This window comes from Rana temporaria, chromosome 13 (genome assembly GCF_905171775.1).
Source record: "Rana temporaria chromosome 13, aRanTem1.1, whole genome shotgun sequence".
Lineage (NCBI taxonomy): Eukaryota > Metazoa > Chordata > Amphibia > Anura > Ranidae > Rana > Rana temporaria.
Window position 1 is genome coordinate 63,417,387 of NC_053501.1, and position 22,929 is coordinate 63,440,315.

Consider the following 22,929-nt stretch of genomic DNA (forward strand, 5'->3'; position numbering starts at 1 on the left):
AAATATTCTCTTCCCTACTGGCTCTTGAGTTCTGGTGGTAAGCAGGGGATTATAGCAAGCTAATATAAAACATATTTAAAGTACTAATTCTACCTGACTTTTTAAATTAAACAAATAACTTGCTTTAATTATTATACCTTTTTTTGGTTCTTTGTTTTTTTTTTATAGTTTGTGTTTCATTTATTTAATAAAATTGTAATTTTACACCATGTGTTTACTTCATATAAACAAAAGCAATATTTTTTTTTTAATATCCTCTGAAGACAATGGGATATTTAGAACAATCCTTTATAAAAAGATTAATTTGGTAAATCATTTGGTAAGTCAAGGTTCTTGATTATTCCTTTTAAATATGTAAATTATAGATCATTATGTAAATAAAATACTCAAGCTTCTTGTGTGTATAAATCGCATGCATCTAATGGGTCAGCAAGGAAGACAAAACATTATATGATTGATATGCCTTGTTCAGTATTTTATGCAATATAATGGTGTGTATCATAAATAAGAGCTGAAACACTAAAGTTATTTTTATAAGCTTCTTATAAATTAATGGTGCAACAGGGCTGTTGTATTAACATATTAGAGGCTGCTTGCTTAACAAATCTTCATTTTGCAAAGTGCATGATCACTTAGAAAATAAAATTAAACAATGTTCACTTTGAAAGCCTGTGTGCAAAGAAAAAAAAAACAACAACAGAATTTTTGCTTGTATATCATGAGAAGATTGAACTGAATGCAGCTTAACTCCCTAAGCGAAGCCTTGCAATGCGAAAATACATTTTGCAAATTGAACAATCTTAAATACAGGCATACCCCCTTTATTTACTAAAGCTGGAAAGCGCAAAATTAGGCTCACTTCTGCATAGAAACCAATGAGCTTCCGTTAAATTAAGCCTGGTAATAAAACCTGGAAGCTCATTGGTTTCTATGCAGAAGTGAGCCTGATTTTGCTCTTTACAGCTTTAGTAAATAAACCCCATTGTGTACTTAAAAGTGGAGTATGCCTATAATTTAGGAAATTTTTAGAATGATTTATGAATTAGCAGAGGCTGTTGTAAAACTGAATGGTCATATATTATCCAAAGGAATATTAGTAAATAAGATAAGAGACAAGTGAACTGTAAACATTTTCTAGCATGTGATTGGTTGATTGAATTGAGTGCTGTTTCACTTTATTTACTACACTTTTTGACATTTTCTTTGCAAAGCGAACAATCTACTCCTTTAGTAAATTAACCCAGCAGAGTAATGTGGAGACTGGAGAGATAACAGTGAAACAGTCGTGATAAGACTTTTCAGATAATATCACAGTGATAAGTGCCCAGTAAAGTGTTTAATAAATGGTAATAATTCAGGTAGGATGTAAAAAACAGGGGATTTTTCACCCTTTCTCTTCACTATGAATTCTCAGTGATAAGTAAAGAAAAAGTAAAAAGAATGGACCTGTTTATTGAACGGTGAAAAGCACAAAAAAAAAAATCTTTATTACCATGATAAATATGGAGAAAAGCTCCCTAGACTTATCACCAAGTCAGACTTAGTTATAAAGGCCTTTTTTTTTGGTGAAAAACGGAGAAAAGAACCAGAAAAATATTATGTTAGATATTAATCAGATATAACTACAGGATTGCTGATGCTGTTGAAAATCCCATTGGGATCTTTGCAGCACATAGTTCATTATCATCTATAAAGACGCACAGATGCATTAAAAAAAATGCACAATACATTCCGTTTAGCAAGCGACAAACTGAACGCGCAGGTGCCCTTTATGATGCATATAATGCATGCGCTGTTGTGCAATGTAACAATGCATTTCAGTGTTTAAATTGTTTTTCTTTTAAAAAAGAGCCCAAAATGTACACTTTGATCATTTCTATGCACTACAGCACATTGCAATGTGCTACAGTGTGATGGCATGCGGGAGGTGCAGTGTGCAGATATGATGCATTTTACGCAACAAACAACAACACAAAGCACCTTAGCACAGCATTATAGTGTGAACTGGACACATAGAAATCAATTGTTTTCATTGGGGGAGATTTACTACACCCAAAGCACTCAGAATCGGGTGCAGCCGTGCATAGTAATAGCTTCAGCTTCTAACTTCAGCTTGTTCAGTTAAGTCATAAAAAAGTAATAACTATGTCGCCAACAAAAAACTTTAACATAGAAACATACAAAAGTGACGGCAGAAAAAGTCCATTGCGTCTGAGTATTTTTTTTGTTTTGTTTTGTTTTTTTAATTTTATTGTTTTTTTCATTAACCTTAATATACAAAATTTTAATATTTTTTATTCAGAAAATGCAGCTGTCTCTTTAAGTGGTATAGCCACACTCCCCAAAAGATGTAAATTGACCAAAGTAAGGTGCTACTATGTGCTCAATAATAAATGATAAAATTGTCCATACAGAAAAAAGTCTACCATACTGCGGATACAGTTGCTGTCATTTGCCTGCTGGGTACTACATACACGCTGGTTTAGGTCCACAGGACCAATTGTTCTGGTAAGCAGTTTACCTATCACATGGTGGCGGATTTCACTTTGGCTCTAGACTCTGTCAAGAGAGTCTAGCTGTTTGGATTATCACATGGGTGTTTTCTTTCACTGAAGTCACTAATGGACTTTTTTATTGCTTTGGACTTTAGTGTCGACATCCATTTTTTCCCTTTGCGATTTATATTTATGTTTTGTTTTTACACTTGTGGTTTATAAATTTGATTTGTTCTAAATTTTTTCATTGGTCATTTATGATAAATTGTACCATTTATAATATTCTTACACTGTATGTGCACATGTGATACTTCCTTATCTGAAGTACTCATATTACTACCTCTCAAGGGTGGATTAGGATTTAGCGCAACTATATATATTTTTTCCAGAAAAAAGTAAAAGAATACAATAAAAATACAAAAAACTATTAAAATATAAAGTGTCATCAGATCAAGACAGAAAATCCTTGAAAGAGTTCCAATCACCGTGATGATAGTACACTAATCATTAACTCCTTCTAGTGCTCCACCAATCATGTGTATAAAATGCACACTCACCAAACATCTATATAAAACAAGCTTTCAGATGATAATTATTAGCTCCTGCTTCTCCAACAATGCGGGACCCGCATGTGGCAACCAAATGGTTAACTACATACGGTCATTGTGAGATATAGATATGTATATATGTGAACTTCATATATTAATTGTACACCAGAGCTCTTAATGTTGTCCTTGTATGTATTCAATCCATTTTCCTTCATCCTTTTATGTACAATAATTTTTTGATACTTTTGATATTTATTAATAAATTAATTTACAAAAAAAAACTTTTTTCTTCATGAGTTTACAATTTTTCTAGCTCCTTGGGAGCCTCCTTTCCCCCTTGCTTCTCCAACAATAACCTGGGAAAAGGAGATCTCGTAGTGATAGAAAGGGTTCACCAACCCTCATTCCCCAGATAACTCTCTCTCATAAAAGTATCACAGAAAACACCCGGATGAAGGGATAAAAACTATCATAGTGTAGTATTTTTAATGTATATTTACCAATATAAAAATGACAAACTTCGCACTACATTTAATAGTGCTATGCACCAACACAAACAGCCTTCAGTGCAATTCACACCGCACGCTCCGAGCCGGCGTGCTTTCCAATGACCAGAAGTTGAACCAGAGGACAAACCGGAAGTAACTGTCCTGATCTGATGGAACTTTATATTTTATTTTTTTTGTATTTTTAATTGTATTATTTCACTTTTTTCTGTAAGGACAAATTCATGACTTTTGTCAATTTTACATTGTTCAATTAAGCATTGACAATAAAATCTGGAAGAGCTGCAGCAAATTTTGTGCTCCCCAGTTTTAGTAATTCCCTCTCATGTGTCCTTGCATCAAGTCTGCATTCAATGAAGCCAATGAATTATCCCGTCTTATGGATGCAGAGGTTAATATAAGAGTATTTTTTTTGCTTTTTTTGCTTAGAAAAAAACAAACAAAAAAAAACATTGAAGCTATTTTGCCTTTCAAAAGCTTGATATAATAATTTTACTCTGTAGGGGGCTTTTTATAATACAATTAATACTAAGAAGGGTCTATCTATGTGTTTTTATTTGTAACTCACATATGTGGGAGTAATAACCTCTGACCCGTTCTATCAGGATCATAGGTTTCCTCTCACAGAAGACTGCATGCATCCTTGAAAAGTCTTCCCCGCCCCTCTCTCCATTCTTTTGTCTGCACGTCAAGGTGATCTTTCACTGCTACTTATCAAGGTTTATCACCATGATAATTCAGCCCCTTAAAGCGGAGTTCCACCCACTTTTGAGAGGTGGTCTTAAAGGAAAGACCATCACTCCACCCCTCGTTTTTGGAAATACATATTTTTCTGTTTCCTTACTACCTTTTTATGAAGTACATAGTGTACTTTCGATCCATCTGGGCTGCGGTGCAGGACGTCATATCATTTTGTATAATGAGCCCTTCCTCCCGGACAAGATGGCCATTCACAAAGCGCCACTCGACTCGCGTATGTGCAGTAGGAAAATGGGCAGTGAAGCCACAAGGCTCCACTGCCTGTTTCCCTTAGTTAGAATGGCTCCACTGCCTGTTTCCCTTAGTTAGAATGGCTCCACTGCCTGTTTGCCTTAGTTAGAATAGCTCCACTGCCTGTTTCCCTTAGTTAGAATGGCTCCACTGCCTGTTTTCCTTAGTTAGAATGGCTCCACTGCCTGTTTCCCTTAGTTAGAATGGCTCCACTGCCTGTTTCCCTTAGTTAGAATGGATCCACTGCCTGTTTCCCTTAGTTAGAATGGCTCCACTGCCTGTTTCCCTTAGTTAGAATAGCTCCACTGCCTGTTTCCCTTAGTTAGAATGGCTCCACTGCCTGTTTCCCTTAGTTAGAATAGCTCCACTGCCTGTTTTCCTTAGTTAGAATGGCTCCACTGCCTGTTTCCCTTAGTTAGAATGGCTCTACTGCCTGTTTCGCTTAGTTAGAATGGCTCCACTGCCTGTTTCCCTTAGTTAAAATGGCTCCACTGCCTGTTTTCCTTAGTTAGAATGGCTCCACTGCCTGTTTCCCTTAGTTAGAATGGTGGCGCCTGCACCCAATCCGATGGACGGATCGGCCTAGGGGGACCAACATCGCGTGCTCCCTGTACAGGTAAGTGTCCTTATTAAAAGTCAGCAGCTACAGTGTTTGTAGCTGCTGACGGTTACATTTTTTTTTTGCGTCTGGATCTCCTCTTTAATTAGGCGAACAATCACAGTGATGTGCAGAGAAAAGGCAACCCTGATAATGCAAGGATTATCACAGTTTATTGAATAGACACCTATACTTCATTCACTGTCTGCATCCCCCCACCCCAAACTGCCATCCTCTCAGGCAGAATCTTAGAGTTTTTCTCTCCACAGGCTCCTATCATTATTTGAAATCAATGTGGCTGTGTGTGGTTCCATCCATACAGCCCCACCGTTCGTTTATAGGAGACATGATAAAGTGTTACTAAACCCAGGACCCTGCATTCACTATATTTGGTCTCCAACAATACACAGAATATGGAAATGCATCAGTTTTAGTATATAGCAGTCATGTGACTTCTATTGCCTCGTACACACGACCGTTTTTCTCGGCAAAAACCATCAAGAAAAATGCTGGCAGAGCTTTTTTGCCGAGAAAAAAGGTTGTGTATGTTTTTGAGATCCAACTGTCGTGGATCTCGACGAGAAAAAAAGAGAACATGCTCTCTTTTTTCTCGTCGGGAGTCTCAATTTTTTCGTTGTGGTTCTTGTCGGGCTGGTTTACGACAAGAAACACGTTTGTGTGTATGCTTAAAAACCCGCGCATGCTCAGAATAAAGTATGGGACGGGAGCGCACCTTCGGTAAAAGTAGCGTTCGCAATGGAAATAGCACATTCGTCATGCTGTAACAGTCTGAAAAGCGCAAATCGTCTCTCACCAAACTTTTACTTAACACGCGGTAATATGAGATTAGCAAAAGCAGCCCCAAGGGTGGCGCCAGTGGAATCTAACTTCCCGTTTATAGTGCCGTTGTACGTGTTGTATGTCACCGCGTTTGAGAACGATGACATTTTTTCTCGAGAGTGTGTATGCAAGGAAAGCTTGACAAGAACCTCGTAGAGGAAAACGACGTTTCTTTTACGATGTGATTCTCGTTCGTGTGTACGAGGCATATCAGTGTCTGGTTGAAGCTTGTAGGAGGAGTCTCCATTCTACTCTGACTGTCCTATGAGGCTGCAGAAATCCTGACCCTCTGTCTGGACAGTGCTGATTGGTCCTGTACTGATCACATGCACCAAGAAAAAAAAAGAAAAACTCTGTAGCAATACACACCAAACTGAGCATGTGCAGAATGACTCCAAAGGCTCTGTCTTATCAGCAGATAGATTGGGGACATTGAAAGAAGGGGAGGCTCAGAGAAGACAGGATCAAACAGACTATTTTACATATTGTGCAGGATTAACCCCTTAGGTTCCACAGTGAGTATAACAAGCTTGCTTTACTGCATATGAAGAGTGATTTTACTGTTGTGGGTTTAGTAACACTTTAAGACATTTCTGGGTTGAGATGCATTGTAGCAGGAAGTGCACAGGCAAGACTATTTGTTGTAAATTCTCTACTACTAGTATTAATACTAATAATGGCATCAGTGTGAAGCCCGTTCATTTCTATGATAACATCATTCTTACTGAAAGATGCTTGGGATAAACATAGATTTATCAGACAAAAATGTAGACTCAGTGAACCATTTGGTATTTCTCTGCTGTCAGTCTCCAATGTTTGTATGTTTATAACATTAGGGTTAGAGGTTAGGTTTGAAGGGATCTTTATGTGAAGCATTAGGTGTAGCTGATTAGTTCAGTTTTTTTTTCAGGGCGTGGCTAAAGTGCAGATATTCTACACTTCCCAGTGTGTCGAATAATTTCCTCCCCTACTACATGCCGTGGTTCTTCCATTGTGTGTCCCATAGCGTGTGCTAAAAGAGTCGCTTTAAAGTTAGGTTTAGGAGTTGGGATTTGGGCTAATATTAATGTTGAGGGTTGTATGTAGGAGGTATTATTGGTTTACAGTCAATGGTGGGCTACAAGATGGTCTCGACTGAAAATCTTGCGATTAATGCCTTCCATAAAAATGAATGGGCTGTGCAATCTTTGCGCATATATACAATCTACAAGCGATTGATTTTTCACTCTCTGTGATTAAAATCACCTATGTAGCCCTAACCTTAATGATCACTGTGAAGAGGATGACTACATTAACATACATACTCAGTCAGGTGTATAATGGGAATAACTCTAACCAATGACAAATGCTATTGGGTAATACAGGGATATAATATATGCATACGGTATATAATTATAGTATATCACATTTTCAAGTGTGGTTCTTTCATTTTTTTGGATCTTATTATATGTCATATGTGAAATATCCTTACACCAAGTACCATAATACTCTTATTCCAACTACCGTATATACTTGAGTATAAGCCAAGTTTTTCAGCCCTGTTTTTAGGGCTGAAAATAGCCCCATCGGCTTATACTCGAGTCCGTGTACCTGTCGGGTCCCGGGCGTTCATTTTTCAAAAGTCACGGCTTCCTCCTGGTCCGTGATAGGCGTTTGACACTGTGTTCTGCTACCGCCTATCACGGAGGTCCTCTCGTCCTCGGACTTTCCCAGCAGACACTGTGTTCAGTGTTCCACCTATCATGGACGTCCTCTTGTCCGAGAATGAAAGAAGTTTTGTGATTGGCGGAACACTGAACACAGTGTCTGCTGGGAAACTGAGTCCGAGGATGAGAGGGCCTCTGTGATAGGCGGTAGCGGAACACAGTGTCAAACGCCTATCACGGAACGGGACCAGGAGGAAGCCACGACTTTTGAAAAGTGGACGCCCGCTAACCCAAGAAGAATACAGGTACACTACAGGCATGCCCATGTTTTAAGTAGATTGTTGGAATCTGGTGACCCTGGGGAAGATTCTGCAGAAAAATAAATTGCTAAGGAAGTTAAAAATGAACTACAGCAGCTGAAATAACAAATAGAGGAACATGTACAGAAACTAAATGTGAAGAAGAATAAAGTCCACAATTATATTACCCGCAATGGGAAATTACTGCATCACTGGATTTCTTTTCTTAGCCCATGAGGCATGCAAATGGGCACAGTGAAGCTGCAAATGGGCATTGTTGACCCTCTCTTCTGCTTACTGTAGCTGCTGCATTCTCACCCTGGGCTTATACTCGAGTCAATACGTTTTCCCATTTTTTTGTGGTAAAATTAGGGCCTCGGCTTATACTCAAGTATATACGGTAATAACAAAGTAGTTGTGACAAATATTATAGATACATCTAGGTCATATGCATAAACATATATGTCAATTTGATGCACACAACGCATGCCAAATATTCAATTTGTTATGCTGGAAATAGAACTGGTGCAATACTTGGGTGATAAAGTAAATACGTATTGTCGTCCTTAAAATCACTGAATTTATATTTGCTTCAAACATATGATTATGTGCAGATAAAGCATTTTAATTTTCTTTCATCCTCAGCAGATGGTTGGGTGTTTAGAGTAAATGCAGATTCACCTGACTAAGTGAAAAAAAAAAGAAAAAAAGAAAAACACTTTAACAGTGAAAATGCATTTCTTCACTCCATGTATGCATTTTCTCAATCTATTTTAAAGTTTAAGATATTATGGGATGAAAGTATTGCAGAAATGGTAAAGGGAACATGAAAAGGAAACCTACAATGGGTGTTGCACTGCTCTACCACACGGGGGAGCCCTGAACACCTGGGCATAAGTGTTCTGCAGAAACCACTAAGAATTGCTGTGTTTTGGGGATAAGATAGCTGAGGAGGGTCTGAAATGAATCGTTCGGCCTCTTTATAGATGTACACCAACTCTGCAAACTTTCATTGCTTAATAATAAGCCTAATCGCTTTAAAATGTTCAACCATTTTCAATACTTCAATAAAAAAATATCTGGTAATCCTGCTATGAAGCTTCCTGTTATATGTTGACAACTCTCTGTCCCTCTGTTCCAATTGTCCTTCTGAGCTTCTAATAGACACTACAAGTGGCCCAGAGAAATAGCATGCAGTCATTAATGAAGTGCATATAGACAGAAAATCGCCGCAAAGTGGTTGCAGAAGATCGGCAGCATTGAGGTGCAAGTAGAGAAAAAAGGTTAAATAAGGTATTTTATTAAAACATATCATGAAAAGGGTTTGTGATGCACTTTGCTGTAGCAAATTAAATGTCATTCAGTAGGAGTAGTAAAGTAGCAAGGGCAGCACACAAATGTCTGTCAAGATAGGTGTGCTTGAAAATAATCAGAGGTGAGTAATGCAGCGTACACATGGTTGGAATTTCCGATGGAAAAAGTCAGATGGGAGCTTTTCTTTGGATATTCCGACCGTGTGTATGCCCCATCTGACTTTTTCTGTCGGAATTTCCGATGGACTTAGATAGAGAGCTTGGGCCAGATTCACAGATGAAATACGCTGGCGTATCTACTGATACTCCGGCGTATTTTCAAATTTGCCGCGTCGTATCTTTAGTTTGAATCCTCAAACCAAGATACGACGGCTTCTGGCTTCGATCCGACAGGCGTACGGCTTCGTACGCCTTCGGATTGTAGGTGTAATACTTCGGCACCCGTTGGGTGGAGTTCGCGTCGTTTTCCGCGTCGGGTATGCTAATTAGCTGTTTACGGCGATCCACGAAGGTACGCGCGTTCGTCGCATTCTCTTACGTCGTCGCTAGTCGGCTTTTCCCGGCGGATAGTTACGGCTGCTATTTCTTGGCTTATATTTAGACTTGCCATGTTAAAGTATGGCCGTCGTTCCCGCGTCAAATTTTAAATGTATTTTTTTTTCGTAAGTCGTCCGTGAATAGGAAAGGACGTAACGCACGTCGTCGTTCAAAAAATTACTCCGGTGCAACGTCATTTTCGCGCAAAGCACGGCGGGAAATTTCAAAACGGAGCATGCACAGTACGTTCGGCGCGAGAACGCGCCTAATTTAAATGATACACGCCCCATTTGAATTAGACGGGCTTGCGCCGGACAGATTTACGTTACGCTGCCGCATGTCTACAGGCAAGTGCTTTGTGAATCAAGCACTTGCCCATAAAACTTGCGGCGGTGTAACGTAAATACAATACATTACGCCGCCGGAATTCTATGTAAATCTGGCCCCAAGTTCTTAATTTTTTCAACGAAAAAAAATCCTATCGGAAAATCCATCTGTATGGAATTCCGACGGGAAAAAAAAACGCATGCTTGGAAACAATTTGACGCATGCTCGGAAGCATTGAACTTTATTTTTCTTGGCCCGTCTGATGCTGCGTACACACGACCATTTTTAATGGTCTAGAAAAAACAACGTTTTTTTCGACGTGATTCTTGTCAAGCCTGCCTTGCCTACACAAAAAATGCTGGAGCAAAGCGTGGTAACGTACAACAGCACTATAAAGGGGAAGTTCGATTCAGATAGCACCACTGTTTGGGCTGATTTTGCTGATTTCGTGTTAGTAAAAGTCTGGTGAGAGACGATTCGCGCTTTTCAGTCTTCGTGCTTTTCCCTCTTCGTGCTTTTCAGTCTGTTACAGCGTGACGAATATATTATCTCTATTACAAACGCTTGTTTTACTAGAATGAGTGCTCCCGTCTCATAACTTGCTTCTGAGCATGCACGTTTTTTCCCGTCATTAAAGCCTACACACGACCATTTTTCACGACGTGAAAAACGACAACATGAAAAACTTAAAGCATGTTCTAAATTTTTCATGGCCATTTTTCACGTTGCGAAAAATGCTCTGGAGCCTACACACAATCGTTTTTAATGACATAAAAAAAAAAAATTTTAATGGTCATTTTTCACGTTGCGAAAAATGCTCTGGAGCCCACACACAATCGTTTTTTAATGACATAAAAAAAAAATACATTTTTCACGTCATGAAAAAAGGTGGTGTGTACGCGGCATTAGTGTTGTACGTCACTGCGTTCTTGACAGTCGAAATTTGGTGTGACCGTGTGTCTGCAAGCCAAGCTTGAGCGGAATTCCTTCAGAAAAACCATGTGATTTTTTCCCAACAGAAAATCAGTTTGTGTGTACGCGGCATAAATCTGCCCAAGTTCGAATCGAGAGGTGTTCATTGAATGCTGCATAACATTTGCTAAACCTGAACTTAGCAGTGAATCCCTTTAAATAGGTGGATTCAGAGAGAGTTAGGCCGGCGTATCAATAGATACGCCAACCTAACTCGGAATCTGCACCGTCTCAAACTGAGATACACTTAAACCTATCTAAGATACGACAGCCTGCGCCGTCGTATCTTAGGGTGCAATATTTAGGCTGGCCGCTAGGTGGCGCTTCCATTGAGTTCGGCGTAACATATGTAAATAACTAGATACGCCTATTCACGAACGTACGTGCGCCTGTCGCAGTAAAGATACGCCGTTTCAGTAAGAGATACGCCGCCTAAAGATAAACATGCCCCCTAGGTGGCGTAGCCAATGTTAAGTATGGCCGTCGTTCCCGCGACGAAATTTGAAAATTTTACGTAGTTTGCATAAGTCGTCCGTGAATAGGGCTGGACGTAATTTACATCCACGTCGAAACCAATACGTCCTTGCGCCGTACTTTTCCGCAAAGCACACTGGGAAATGTACACGGACGGCGCATGGGCCTTTCGTAAAAAACGTCAATCACGTTGGGTCACAGTTAATATGCATAAAACACGCCCCCCACATCCTCATTTGAATTAGGCGCGCTTACGCCGGCCTATTCACGCTACTCCGCCGTAACTTAGGAGGCAAGTACTTTGTGAATATGCTACGTTACGCCGCCGCAAAGATGTGCGCCCCTACCTGAATCCAGCTAAAAGTCTATAGGGAACAAATCCTACTGATACATTCTGGTTATTTCCCAGACTAATAGGAAAGCTATTGTCAAAAATGAAATGAAGTGCTGGGCACTGCCTTGGACATTTGACAAAGCTATATCTTTTTGAAACAATATTGTACAGCCGGAAGAAGGTTCCTTTAAGAGACTTTGAGGGCACAGGTAAAATCCTTTCAATTAAATGCGTTGGAGATACTTTTAAGCTGGCATCATGTATTTTGAAGGTGTAATTGATTTAGTAACTTTTATCATTAGCTTACCCTAAATACAGCTACAGCACCTCAATATAATTCATTACAACTTGAAAAAAGGGGCTTTGTTAATGCGGAACTCTACTTTTAACAAGTTGATAAAAAATTATGTTCTTTGGCAATTTCACATCAATAATTCTGTTACAGAAATTATTGTGTGTTGTAAATTGCCCCCAGCACTACTCCTGTTTCTTCTTGATTAAGGCTGCCATTTTGTTGAAGCACAAAGACCCTGAACAGCAGTAAATCATAAAGCAGAACTAAACCCATCGATTTAACTGTTTAAAAAAAAGTTACATTCCTGGAATGCTGGGGTTGCTAACTATCACATTTGCTTGTGTCCTCAACCAAACTGTCAAACCATCAATTGGCTGGTGTGATAACTGATAACATGTGCAGCACCATAACAGTTGCAGATCAAACAGAAGCAGCTTCCTTGAGTGTAAAGGATAGGAGGGTTTAAGGGCCAATTCATACTACTGTATATGCAGTCCAGTGTTTTTTTTTTCTGCGTCAAAAACTCATGCAAAGCAGGTTATGTACAGGCATACCCCACTTCAAAGTACACAATGGGGTTTATTTACTAAGGTGGAGAGTGCAAAATCAGGCCTCGTACACACGACCGAGGAACTCGACGGGCGAAACACATCGTTTTCCTCATCGAGTTCCTTGTCAGGCTGTCGAGGAACTCGACAAGCCAATTTTCTCCATTCCCGTCAAGGAAATAGAGGACTTGCTCTCTTTTTGGCTCGTCGAGTTTCTCGACAGTTTCCTTGACGAAAATGTACACATGACCGGTTTCCTTGGCAAAAAAATATCTCCCAGCAAGTTTCTTGCTGGTTTTTGCTGAGAAACTCGGTCGTGTGTACGAGGCCTCAGGCTCAAATAAACCAATGAGCTTCTAATCCCAGCTTGTTCAATAAAGCTTTGGCAATAAAACCTGGAAGCTCATTGGTTTCTATACAGCTTTAGTAAATAAACCCCATTGTGTACTTAAAGGGGCTGTAAAGGTTTTTTTTTTCTAAATAGGTTCCTTTAAACTAGGGCATTGTTGGTTCACTTACCTTTTCCTTCCATTTCCCTTCTAAATGTGTTTTTTCTTTGTTTTCTTTGTCTGAATTTCTCACTTCCTGCTCCTCCTCAGTAAGTTGTTCAGTAAGCTGTTCTGACTGACTTTCCACCACTCGGAAGATGGTGGAAAGCTTACTGAGGAGAAACAGGAAGTGAGAAATTCAGACAAATAAAAAATAAAACATTTAGAAGGGAAATCGAAGGAAAAGGTAAGTGAACCAACAATGCACTAGCTTGAACTAGTAAGTGAACCAACAATGCACTAGTGAACCTCCGCCTTTTAGATCCCCCCCTCCGGTGACACATTTGGCACCTTTCAGGGGGGTGCAGATACCTGTCTGAGACAGGTATTTGCACCACTTCCGGGTCTGATCCCCGCGGGGAATCCAGCCTGCGACGTCACTCCCCCCCACTGTCTTCTGGGAAACACTGTTCACAGGAGAGAGCGGGGACCAGTGATGGCGCGCCACGATCCTCACGCATGCGCAGTAGGGAATCGGGCAGTGAAGCCGTCAGGCTTCACTTCCTGATTCCCTCACCGAGGATGGCGGCGGAGCAGCCGAGGACCGAGTGATTGCTCAGCTTTGGCTGCTGACATCGCGGGCGCGCTGGACAGGTAAGTGTCCATTTTTTAAAAGTCAGCAGCTGCCGTATTTGTAGCTGCTGACTTAAAAAAAAAAAAATGGCAGAACCTCCGCTTTAAAGGAACCTATTTAGAAAATAAATATCGAACGTTTACAACCCCTTTAAAAGTATTGCACCATATTGCACCAGCACTGCATAGGTTCCTGTGAGATACTCTGCATATTACAATAGCACTGAGTAGGTTCCTGTGAGATACTCTGCATATTACAGCAGCACTGAGTAGGTTCCTGTGAGATACTCTGCATATTACAGCAGCACTGCATAGGTTCCTGTGAGATACTCTGCATATTACAGCAGCACTGAGTAGGTTCTTGTAAGATACTCTGCATATTACAGCAGCACTGAGTAGGTTCCTGTGAGATACTCTGCATATTACAGCAGCACTGAGTAGGTTCCTGTGAGATACTCTGCATATTACAGCAGCACTGAGTAGGTTCCTGTGAGATACTCTGCATATTACAGCAGCACTGAGTAGGTTCTTGTGAGATACTCTGCATATTACAGCAGCACTGTGTAGGTTACTGTGAGATACTCAGCATATTACAGCAGCACACCCATTTAGAGCAAGATCCTAAATGTTTGGAAATATGAGGAGAACGTCAAATAAGGGACATGGCCGTGGTGCTGCTGGTGGAGCTCCTGTTGCAGAGAGAGGACGTGGTCGATCTGTGCCAGCTACACGCACAAATGAAACACCTTCCTCAGGTGCGAGTAGGCGACAGAGCCTGCAGCGGTATTTGGTCGGGCCTAATCTGGCTCTACGAATGTTGAGGCCAGGAGCAGAACAGGCGGTAGTAGATTGGGTTGCTGACAGTGCCTCCAGTTCCTTTACATTGTCTCCCAACTAGTCTTGTGCTGAAAGATCAAAGTTGGCACCTGCAGCCGATGTCCATCAGTCTTTCACCTCACCCCCCTTGCAAATCAGCCAAGCAGTCTGAGCCCCAAATCATGCAGCAGTCTCTTCTGCTTTTTGATGCGTGGCAGTTCTTTACACAATGTGCTGATGACAAAACAAGAGTGGTTTGCAATCAGAGGCTGAAGCGAGGCATAAACGTTCTCAACCTGAGCACAACCTGCATGACCAGGCATCTAAGTGTAAAGCACGAGCTGCAGTGGAGTAGACACCTCAAAAACCAAGAAAGGTCTCTGGCTCCTCCTGCTTCCTCTTCTGCTTCAGTCTCGGGCCTCTCGGCCTCTTCATCCACCTCTGTAGTGACAGTGCCACCTGCCACCCCACAATTAGAGGACCGGCAAGCAACACTACCACTTGGGTCACCAAACATCTCCACAATGTCCCATGGAAGCGTTCAGCTCTCTATCTCCCAAACACTGGAGTGGAAAAGGAAGTTCCCCCCTACCCACCCGCGATCCCTGGCCCTGAATGCCAGCATCATGGTCATCACTGGTGCGTGGCTGGGGGGATACAGAGGACACAGATGATACACCTCCCACAGAGGACAGATTTCCGTTGCCTCTGGGCAGCCTGGCACACATGAGCGATTACATGCTGCAGTGTCTCCGCAACGACCGCAGTGTTTCGCACATATTAACAGGTGCTGATTACTGGGTGGCCACACTGCTGGATTCCCGTTACAAGGACAATGTACCATCCTTAATTCCCTCACTGGAGCGTGATCGCAAAATGCGCAAGTACAAGCGCACACTGGTAGACGCGCTGCTGGTGGAATTCCCACCTGACAGCGGGGGCACAGTGGAAGCACAAGGCGAAAGCAGAGGAGGAAAAGGTCGCCAACGCAGCCAGGGCACCGCCAGCAACTCAGAAGGCAGGGTTAGCATGGCCGAAATGTGGAAAAGCTTTGTCAGCACGCCACAACAACCAGCACCACCAGCTAATATGGAAGGTTTTAGCAGGAGGCAGCATTTCACCAACATGGTGGAGCAGTATGTGAGCACACCCCTACACGTACTGAATGACGTCTATGCCCTCTTAAACTTCTGGGTCTCCAAATTGGGCACATGGCCTGAGCTTGCCCTTTACGCCTTGGAGGTGCTGGCCTGCCCTGCAGCCAGTGTATTATCTGAACGTGTATTTAGCACGGCAGGGGGCGTTATCACAGACAAGCGCAGCCGCCTGTCCAGAGCCAGTGTGGACAAGCTCACGTTTATTAAAATGAACCAGGCATGGATCCCACAGGACTTGTCCGTACCTTGTGCAGAATAGACACTGGGCCGGCCTTACCCAGCCATTCTTTTTTTTCTGATCTTTCTAGGGTTGCCACCTCATCCCTTTAAAAGCGAAAACATAATAATTACACAGTTTAGAAAAGTTTCCTTGAAACAAGGAGGGGTTGTGGGACTTTAATTGAAGCTGAATGGATAGGGGTCAAATATGTCAATAACTCTATGGGCTTGGTCAAACCTCAGTCATTCAAATCATACCAACAATTGTTTTTCTATCATAAATTTATTTTTACAAAAAGTAAAAGAATATACAAAAAATATTAAATGTTTAGTACATATTAAAAACAGTCAGACTATAGTTTGTATAATGTATTACACATGCAAGATGCTGCAGGTGATCTTCATCACAGCCCACGTTTATTGGGGGTTCAACATGTCTGTTGATATTTTATTGACATACCTTTTATTCATGTAGACTATCACCCTCCACGGGTTCCTGACAAAACCCTCTCGGGCGAAACTAGTTGAACCCCCAATAAACGTGGGCTGTGATGAAGATCACCTGCAGAATCTTGCATGTGTAATACATTATACAAACTATAGTCTGACTGTTTTTAATATGTACTAAACATTTAATATTTTTTGTATATTCTTTTACTTTTTGTAAAAATAAATTTATGATAGAAAAACAATTGTTGGTATGATTTGAATGACTGAGGTTTGACCAAGCCCATAGAGTTATTGACATATTTGACCCCTATCCATTCAGCTTCAATTAAAGTCCCACAACCCCTCCTTGTTTCAAGGAAACTTTTCTAAACTATATTTCTAGAGGGACTCGGTCGCTGATGGTTATTTACTCTTAATTGGTGCTTTTGCTCTACAATTCTATTCATAATAATTACACAGGTTCTCTGGCTGATTAAGGTGCTGCTAATTAAACTCACTTGGTGCCTTATCGACATTAAATTAGCCCCAGTGTAATTACTATGTGTTCGGGTTTAAAGGGATGAGGTGGCAACCCTAGATCTTTCTCACTCTTTTGGGGTGTACCCTAATTTAAAAAATAAAAAAATAAATCAATTAAAAACCAAAACCTGCTGTGTTGGCTACCTCGTCCTCCTCCATCGCCACCTCAACCTCCTACTCCATATGGACCTCGTCCTCCTAGGCTAAGATTATTTTATTTTAATTTTTTTATGTTATTTTCATTTTTTATGTTATTTTAAGTTATTTCCCGATCCACATTTATTTGCAGAGTACTTGCCATGCTCTTCCCGACATTTTGCTGCCATTTGCAGCCCTCTAGCCAACCCGAACCCTAATCCTAACCCCCTAACCCTAACCCCAACCCTAACCCTCAACCTCCTACTCCATATGGACCTCGTCCTCCTAGGTCAAGATTTTTCTTTTTATGTTATTTAAATTTTTTTGCAGAATACTTGCCATGCTCTTCCTGACATTTTGCTGCCATTTGCAGCCCTCTAGCCCTTTTCATTTGTTTTTTAGAGACATTTTAGTAGTCAAAAGTCTGGGTCCCCATTGACTTCAATGGGGTTCGGGGTCAAGTTCGGGAACTTTTTTCCGAAGTTCGGCCGAACCCGTCGAACCCAAACATCCAGGTGTCTGCTCAACTCTACTGGTTAATTATCATTTTGCCTGCTTGGAGTTTGCATTAATTTCGAGCCAATACATGTATGTAAAGTGAAAATTCTTTAGCTGAGCTTTGATATTTTTCTTTGCTCTCTACATATATATTATTGCACATAGCTGAGCCTGAAAGTGCGTATTGCCCATATTGGCTCGGTGTATGTATTAGAGAGGCAGGTAACAGTTTAATGTGGGTATATCATATGTTTGACTAGTGGGTATGTGTTTATGGGGTTGAGTTATTAAAACTGAAGAGTACAAAATCTGGTGCAGCATTGCATGGTAGCCAATCAGCTTCTAACTTCAGCTTGTTCAATTAGGCTTTGACAAAAAAAAAAATGGAAACTGATTGGTTTCTACGCAGAGAATTTTATTTGCAAATATATGCAAAATATTTGTTAGCATTATCTTTATCTGCATGGCAAAAACAAACAAACAAAAAATATTTTATATATACATATTATATGAATATGTATATATATTTAGCATTGTTAGCATTATCTTTATCTGCACGGTAAAACAAACAAACAAAAAACAAAAAAATATATGCATATATATATATATATATATATATATATATATATATATATATATAAAATATTTTTGTTTGTTTGTTTTACCGTGCAGATAATGCTAACAATGCAAAAAAAAAATGATATATATATATATATATATATATATATATATATATATATATATATATATATATATATATATATATACAGTATATACATATGTATATATAAAATAGTTTTGTTTGCTTGTTTTACCGTGCAGGTAAAGATAATGCAAAAAAAAATGTATATATATATATATATATATATATATATATATATATATATATATATATATACACATATACATATACACATATACATATACATATAAATATACAGTATATATGTATATATAAAACATTTTTTGCTTGTTTGTTTTTACCGTGCAGTTAAAGATAATGCTAACAAATATTTTACATATATGTGCAAATAAAATGATATATATATAAATATAGATAGATAGATAGATCTCACCCAACTAATAGGCATAGTGGAGTGGATTTACTAAAATAAATAATAGTGTGCTCTCTGCAAGTGCAGTTACTCCAGAGCTTAGTAAATAAGCAGAAGCTCTGATGACTTTCATCACCCAGTCATATACAAGCAAAAATGCATTATTTTTTTATTTTCCTTGCATGTGATGGGGTATTCTTTGTAAAGGGAAGCCTTACCTGATTTACTAAACTCTGGAGCAACTGTACTTGCAGAGGGCAACTGCACTTTTCAAAGTGCAAAGTCTATTTGCCTTTAGTAAATCAACCCCAATTTGTTTGTTGTACATGAATACCAGCTATTAACCCTCCTGGCGGTAACCCCGAGCGTGACTCGGGGTTGATTTTTTCGACCAAAATCGGTAACCCGAGTCACGCTCGGGGTAGGTATGCAGAGCCTGCCGTGCGCTGGCTTACCTTCTCCTGGATCCAGCGATGTCACTGCGCTGTGTGAGCGAGCGGGACCTCGCTTGATTCACACAGCATCCTCCTGTGCCGTCGATCTCCATTCCCTGCGACGTTACGACGCATGGGAGTGGAGATCGGCGCCAAATTCAAAAAAGTAAACAAACACCTTACATACAGTATACTGTAATCTTATAGATTACAGTACTGTATGTAAAAAAAACACACCTCCCTTGTCCCTAGTGGTCTGCCCAGTGTCCTATATGTTCTTTTATATAATAAAAACTGTTCTTTCTGACTGCAAACTGTAGATTGTCCATAGCAACCAAAAGTGTCCCTTTATGTCAAAAATAGTTTTAGAGCAGCTAGAAAACAGCGATAATAAATTATAATCACTTGCAGAATTGAGCGATAGCGATTTGTGGGGAAATTCGTCATAAATAAATAAAATTAATGACAGCAACAATTCTGCAACTCAGCAAATTTCAGTGATTTTGAGTTGATTACATTATTGAATAATTTTTATTAGAATTATATTATTATTTGTTATAATTATTTATAATTATTTATTATATTTTAATTTATAATTTTGTTTTTAAAAAAATGTCATACCCGGGATGCCTATTAGATTCTTGTTTGGTCAGATTTAAGTGAGTTATTCCTAAAAATTACAGACCTACAATATAAAACGCCAAATTTCCTTGCAAATAATTGTACCGCTTTCAGCATGTTTTTTCTGAAAGAATCATACCGCCAGGGAGGTTAAAGGCAATCTCTATCTACTCAGCCTATGAACATGAATCAGTGGCACAATTTAGAAAAATTATGGTTATGTTTCACTTCTCCTTAATTCCAATGCATTTCACCCAACCAAAGATCCCAGATTTTCCTATCCAACCAGCAGCAATAATTATATATGGTCAGGACTTTTTCAGTGAAGTGTTGTGGAAGCCACTGGAGGTGAAATTTTGGCAAAAGCCAAATCAATTGTGTTTTTGATTTCACTGTTCATCCCTACTTATTAAGATTCATTTGTCAAGCAGTAAATGTTTTGGTTACAAAGAGTCAGAATATCAGCACTGAAGCATTGTACCAAATGATCCAGAAATTGTGGAAATTTACTATGGGTGCAGTGATTTTCATTAAATATCTCCAGTATCATGACAAAGATCATCATTTACAATTTATTTTCTGAGAATTGATTTATTAACCACTTCCTTACTGGGCACTTAAACCCCCTTCCTGCCCAGAGGACTTTTTGCGATTCGGCACTGCGCCGCTTTAACTGACAATTGCGCGGTCGTGCGACGTGGCTCCCAAACAAAATTGACGTCCTTTTTTTCCCACAAATAGAGCTTTCTTTTGGTGGTATTTGATCATCTCTGCGGTTTTTATTTTTTGCGCTATAAACAAAAATAAAGCGACAATTTTGAAAAAAATAAAATAAATTTTACTTGTTGCTAGCTCAATTTTTTTTTAATTTTTTTTTATCCTCAGTCTAGGCCGATACGTATTCTACATATTTTTAGTAAAAAAAAAAAAAAATCGCAATAAGCGACTGGTTTGCGCAAAAGTTATAGCGCCTACAAAATAAGGGACAGAATTATTATTTTTTATTATTTTTTTTTACTAGTAATGGCGGCGATCTGCGATTTTTATTGCGACTGCGACATTATAGCGGACACATCGGACACTTTTGAGACATTTTTGGCACCATTTACATTTATACTGCAATCAGTGCTATAAATATGCACTAATTACTGTATAAATGTGACTGGCAGTGAAGGGGTTAACACTAGGGGGTGAGGAAGAGGTTAAATGTGTGTCCTATATAGTGTTCTAACTGTGTGGGGGGAGGGGGGGTGACTGAGGGGGGTGACCGATCTGTGTCCCTATGTACAAGAGACACAGATCGGTCTCCTCTCTCCCTGACAGCACCACTGTCTGTGAGAGCGGGCAATGAGAAATGATCTCATATGTAAACATATGATATCATCTCTCATTGGCCAGCACAGATCGCCTAGCAAACGGCCACTCCGATTGGCGGTTCACGGCGAGCTGGGATTGGCTGTGTCCAAGGGACACGGCCAGCACAGAAGTTCCCCGCTGCGCGCTGGGGAGCGCTCGCGGGGAACGTGGAAAGGGGCGGACGTCAATTGACGGCGCCCCAGAGAAGTAGAGCCACCCTGCGGCCGTCAATAGTCGTACGGCCGTTGGGAAGTGGTTAAAGGGCAGAGCAAAGTGAACAGCCTCTACGCAATAGGGTTGATTTACTATTGGTTGAGCTAGAGTGTCTTTTTGTAAACCAGACTAACTATGTAACTACTGTATGTACTATAACTGCAAAGTGCAAAATTCGGTGCAGCTATGCATGGTAGCCAATCAGCTTCTAACTTCAGCTCCTTCAATTAGACTTTGACAAATATATTTGGAAGTTGACGGTTTCTATGTAGAGCTGCACTAGATTCTGTGTGTGCCAGTCTTAGTAAATCTCCCCAGTGTATCTTTCTGCTATAGGAATTAAAGTCCTATATTTCACAAGCTTATGATAGTGATACGCAATACCAGCATGGATTTGTAAGGGTGTATTTACTAAAAGAATACTCACTTTGAAATGTGAACGTTTTGCTTAGTAAATAAGATGATGATGTGTTCACTGAAATCTTGCACAAGCAAATAATATTTTTTTGTTTCACTCTCAAGCCTCGTACACGCGACCGGTTTTCCCGGCAAGAAAACAGCTGGGAGAGCCTTTTGCCTTGAAAACCGGGCGTGTGTATGCTCCCTCGCCGGGAAAACTGCCGGGAATCCCAGTGGGAAAAATAGAGAACCTGCTCTCTATTTTCCCGCTGGGATTCCCAGCGTTTTTTTCCCCGCCAGATTTACTACACTTGCCAATGGAAAACACTGCGAGGCAGTGCCGAGGGGGAATAAGCCCTGTACACACGGCTGGGACCCCCAGCCAAAGTTCTCCCCGCAGTTTTCCCATAGGGATTTCCGGCTTTTTTTCTACCACCGGGAATCCCGGCCCTGTGTACAGGGATTTACACATTGTAATTGGCTATTCAGGTTTTTTAGCTCTACTTTATTTGAAGAGGATAAATATATCTTTAGTAAATTAACCACAAAGACTGTCTCTACGTAGACAAGTCGATACAACCAAGATATGATGAAATCTATTGAATAGTTTTGTGCGCACAAAATGACCAGTAAACTGGTAGAAATCACTCTAATTCAGCTGTACAGAAAAACTCTCTAATTGATCTACAATGATAGATGTCATCAATGTGAATGACTGCAGAGAGCTGGCCATACACCAGTACAATTTCTGTTGAATTTTCGTATGAAAATTCGGAAAAAAACTGTTTGTCGGAGCATCAAACCATTTACAAATTTTGTGGAAAAAAAAAACCTTGAAAATTTTTGTCAATGGTCTGTACGTTGGATTTCGGGGTGCACATGCACATTACAATAAGTATAATTCTTACTGCACAAAACCATTCATAGTTAGAATGTCATATGTCTGAAAAATATCCCATCCTTTTCCTTCAATTTTCCTTGTCACTATGGGGGAAAACAATTATTGATTTGACCTCATTAGAAAATCAAACACTCCGAAAACACATCTTTTCTAAATACATTTTACATTAGATTTTAAGATCTCTGAGGTTCATTTACTAAAACTGGAGATAGCAAAATCTGGTGCAGCTCTGCATAAAAACCAATCAGCTTCCAAGTTTTTTTTTGTCAAAGCTTAATTGAATAAGCTGAAGTTAGATGCTGATTGGTTA

General features: G+C 39.9%; 1 protein-coding gene across 1 annotated transcript in view; it reads left to right on the forward strand.

Annotated features, from left to right (window-relative positions):
• The window catches only part of FOXG1 (forkhead box G1), an 82,014-nt gene that overhangs the window by 56,111 nt on the left and 2,974 nt on the right, over positions 1–22,929 (forward strand). The window lies entirely within an intron of this gene.